The sequence below is a fragment of the Neopelma chrysocephalum genome, unplaced genomic scaffold, assembly GCF_003984885.1.
Source record: "Neopelma chrysocephalum unplaced genomic scaffold, ASM398488v2 Primary Assembly neopelma1_125, whole genome shotgun sequence".
In the NCBI taxonomy this organism is placed as follows: Eukaryota; Metazoa; Chordata; class Aves; order Passeriformes; family Pipridae; genus Neopelma; species Neopelma chrysocephalum.
This window is the reverse complement of record NW_020897787.1, coordinates 1556995-1561602: the sequence shown is the minus strand read 5'-3', so window position 1 is coordinate 1561602 and position 4608 is coordinate 1556995.

Sequence of the window (4608 nt, the reverse complement as noted above, 5' to 3'; positions counted from 1 at the left end):
GATTTTTAACAGCAAGGTTACAGATGAGGTAACCAAAGCCCCAGGAGCACACAGTGCACTACAACAGGAAGGTATGCAGTCAATAAACAAGCCCCTTCCAGTCATGGTATCAGCACAGACCTGGTGTTTGGAAACACAAAAGTCACTGTTTACCTGCCAGTTTTTCTGGCATATATGGAAAAAGTATCTCTAGACAAAATTAAACAGCAAAGTTCAGGCAGAAAAAGCAAAGATCTTTCTACCAGCAGCACACAGACTTCCCTGCTCTGTGGGGTGATCAATCCAACAAGGGATAAATAACACAGCCCACACCAGACTGCCCTGGGGCTGCAGGGAGCACCCCTGGACACAGGCAAGAGGCTCCCACACAGCATTTCATGGCACCCATTTTTTATTAGCCTTGATAAACTACTGAGTATTTGCACAAGATAGACACAAATAGTAAAACAGAGCAGTGATTCTCCTTACCCTAAAAGGCCACATTAGCTGCCAATATGGCTATATTTGTGTCAAGGAAGAAACTTTAGCTTCTCAGTTTACAGACAAGATAAACATACTAAACAATTTGGTTCAATTGAAATAATACACTTCAATTCACCCTCCTATACATTTTCAAGGGCTTTTTTTTTTCCCCTTCAGTGTATATCTTATCTTAACAGCTATACATTTTTGAAAGTGGAATGAAACAGCTGATTCTGCAGAAAGAATAGCACCACACCATCTCATCCTTTATCACACTTAAAACCTTTGTTGCCTTTCCAAATGAAATGTGATCACGTTCCTGGATTCAAAGCAGGCATTTATAAAGAGATTATGAGCTCCTAATTGCAAAGTTTTATTTTCCTACTAATTGCTGCAAGTCAATTTAGATTAGTTATCTGACATTTTATTTCCATTCCCCTCCCTGTTCTTTTGTATTTCCAGTTTTTGAACAATAAGAAAGTTGCCTGGATTAGGGAAAATTTACCTCAGAACCAACACTTTTATTACATTCAAACTTTCAGTTACTGGTTACACCTCTCAAACTCAGACTGTACATCATGTTCCAAAGGACCTTTTAGACTCTACCTACGGTATCAAAGGGAGAAAACTCTTTCCCTCTTTCCATATATATCTTTACATCACACACACACCTGGCTCACCAGAGGCACTGCTTTAAAGTAATACTAGCACAGCACTAAAAAACCCCCAGAATATCATTCTCACTGTCATGCCCATGCATTGCAGCTTTCCTCCAATCATGAAATCTGGTTTGGGCAAAACAGACACACAGAACTGCAGTGATCCAATTTGTAAATACCATCTCCAAATGTGGCTGTGGAACTGGTTTTCACCTTAGCCCATAATCCTGGAAACAATTTGTTTTGCAGCTAGAAATTATACATCAGTAGATGATATAAAATAAAAAAATTCAAGAAGAGTTATTATTTTAATGACAGTAATACAATTAAACACAGAGACACACAATAAAGCAGCACTGTTTCCTATTATCTAGGAAATAGCAGTTGTAGTATAAGCAGCTGAGTTTTAAGACAACAGTTATTATGCCTTAGATAATATTTTCAAAATGGAGCAGAAACATGAATAAAAGCAAGAAGCTAAGATCAAAGATGCTCCTGTACAAGTTTCACATTTCTTAACCTAGCAAAAAGTATGATTCAAACATAAAAGTAAAGATGATTTAAACTATAAACCCCATTTGCTAAGTCAGTATTCATATAAGACTTGCAGAGGCACTGATTTAAAAACCAAACAAGTGGCAAAGGCTGAAGCAAAGCCTGTGACTGAGCTGACAGAAGCCAGACACCAATGGCAGTGCCTGCAGCAGGTTGAGGTTTCAGTAAAAAAGCATTTGGCTAAAAAAGTGCACAGAAACACCAAGCTGGGTCTGTAGCCCGATGTAAACTGATGCAATCTTGGGCTGGTAAGTGTGCAAACACACGGCTCATGTGACTCTCTTACTCACAGCTTTCTCAGCAAATGCACAGGGACTGACTTTGTTCAGTTTTCAGCAACCAGATTTTGGCACGCAGCTGCTCAGCAAAGCTACAGTGAGCAACCCAAGCCCTCCAAGAACAGCTCACAGAACCTAAAAACATGTGTGGAAGAGCCAGTATCCTCCCTTTGCCTCCATCAGCAGGAAGCCAAAGGAGGAGTAAAAAAATGGGTTATTTTTCTCCAGCCTTCTAATAGACAACACCCCCTTTTCCTCAACATTCGTCAGCCTTTGCAGTCAAAGAGGAAAACAAAGAATTCTTTTTCCCCTGCTCACCAGCCAGGGGGAACAGGGAAGCAAACGTGGTTTCCAGTCAACCAAACTGAGCCAGGGCAAGTAACACCCCCAAGGACCAGTGTGAGGGTTCCCCTATCCCAGACCTTCCCCATTCCTGAAGGCTGGAGTGACACAACAGCACAAGACTCTCCTCTCCCAACACTGCTCAGGAACATCATGGCTGGAAACATTAGCCTGTGCTAAGACTGTGTGTCCTGAAGGGGAAAGGAGGGTAGAAAAGTGAATAAAGATTAAGAAAAGAATAAAAGAAAATCTAGGATGAATCATTAAGCATTAAATAAAGATATGTGAAACTCAGTAGGAAAATGTAAAAAGCAAGAGAAATGCAAGTGTGCCTTAGAAATTATACATCTCAAACACTAATAACACAGCTATAGGCACTCCAGAATAAGTATTTAATTGTCCTCCTTTAAAATGGCAGGAATATAGCCTGAGAGCTGCAGTGACACAGGTATCTAAACTCAGCCTTGGTTAAATTTTTTGTGCTCTAGTCACACAGTGAGTCAACACTGGAGCCAGAAACAGAATCCAAGAACTCATGTACAAAATTTTCCTGGCATTTCCCCTCAGTCATCCCCATTGTGGGCACAATACTGGAAGCCAGAGTCAGCAGCAGTTCAGGAATAGTGCCATTAGTTGTGCTGAGAGCAGAGCTAAACAAACCACGAGTAGGACACCGCTGGCAGCAGGAATCCCATTTACACCAGCCACCAACCCCACTGCCACCAGCACAGCTGAGCCAGCCCTGCCAGCAGGGACAATCCTCACTTAACATCCCTGGTGCAGGACAATTTGAGTATCTTAATACCTAGTCAGCCTCCTGCTCTGCCCCAGCAGGTCATGCTAATTATACACTGGCCACATCACGTGGGGGCTATGTTTACTCCAAGAAATACAGCTGAGCTTCCTCCCTCTCACATCTCAGCATGTGTGTGTGTGCACAGACAGACACACAGGACACAAGTTTAACCATGAGGTTGCACCAACAGGCTTCTTTGGGGGTTCTTGAGAAAATGAAAACCATTTTCTCTTCCCTTTTTTTTTTGTTTTGGTCAGGAGAATGGGGGGCAGCTGGCACTCTGTATTTATGAAGACTGTCGGGCTACAGAGTTGGAAATTGCTTTGTCCCGGGTAACTCAGGCTCTAAAGGGGGGCAGAAGGTCACCCAGAGCTGAGAGCACAGCACCCGTTGGCAGCACAGGGAGATCACCAAGATTTCAAGGGCTGGGACCTGAGGTGCTATAATTAGCCTGCAACAGCCATTCTAACTCCCTGCAACCATCAAGCTGTACTTGACTCTGCAGCCACAGCAGCATAAACAGCCCTTTGTGTTTGATGGCTTTCATATAAACAACTCCAGGCCCAGCCCCGCTCCTTTGGTGTGTCCCGAGTTCAGCTGTGCAACAGGGTTTTTAAGGAACAGTCTGTCCCCTCGCTGTCACAGGTGACGGCAGCAGCCCCAGTGCAGCTCAAGTGCAGGCAGACACAGAGGGCTGACACACGGGGCCCTGTTTACACCTGCCAAACCCCACTAACTGTGCTTCACACAAAGCTACAGCAGAGTGCAGAACGGAGAGGAAGAGCCCAGCACCGAGACCTCACACAACCACTCAGAAAAACGTGACACCTACGGCACTTTCTGAGAGTTTGCAAACCACCACTACCTGCTTGAGAACATCAGTCGCCTGAAGAACCCACACCATCCGAGTCCCAGCTGAGCCTTTAAGTGCCCTGGGCTGAGCACCACCCAAACGTGTACCAGCGGGGGGAAAGTTCTCTCTCAGGGCAGCAAACAGCGACTGGTAGGGAGGGACTACTCAGTGAGACCAGAAATACAAACGACTGGGGGGAGAAATACTTGCTATCTAACCCCGAGAAAACATCTCATAAGTTTACTTTCTGCACTATGTCGCAACCCAGCAACAAAACAAAGAAATTGTGAAACTCGACTGGTGTTTATGCAGGGTTTGTCCGGAAAAGAACAGCGTTTACGCTGAGCACCAGGACAGGTGAGGCTGCCGGTATCACCTGATGTGTATTCGGGTGACAGTCAGCACATTCACGCTTCCTATTTCAGGAGTTATTTAAAAAAATTACCAGCCTGAGATGGCCAAGACAAAACAAGGCAAAGGAGCAGAAGCGAGCGCAGGAGCTGATAAACAAAGCACGACCCGGCGTGCGAGAGCCAAACATGAAACTAAACACTGCAGGGGAATCCTCGGAGCTCGTAAATCAGCACTTTCAGCGACAGACAAGGGTGAGGGGGAAAGAGCCAAAGCTTTCTCCCTTGAAACTCGGTGAGGGCTGCGGGAGAG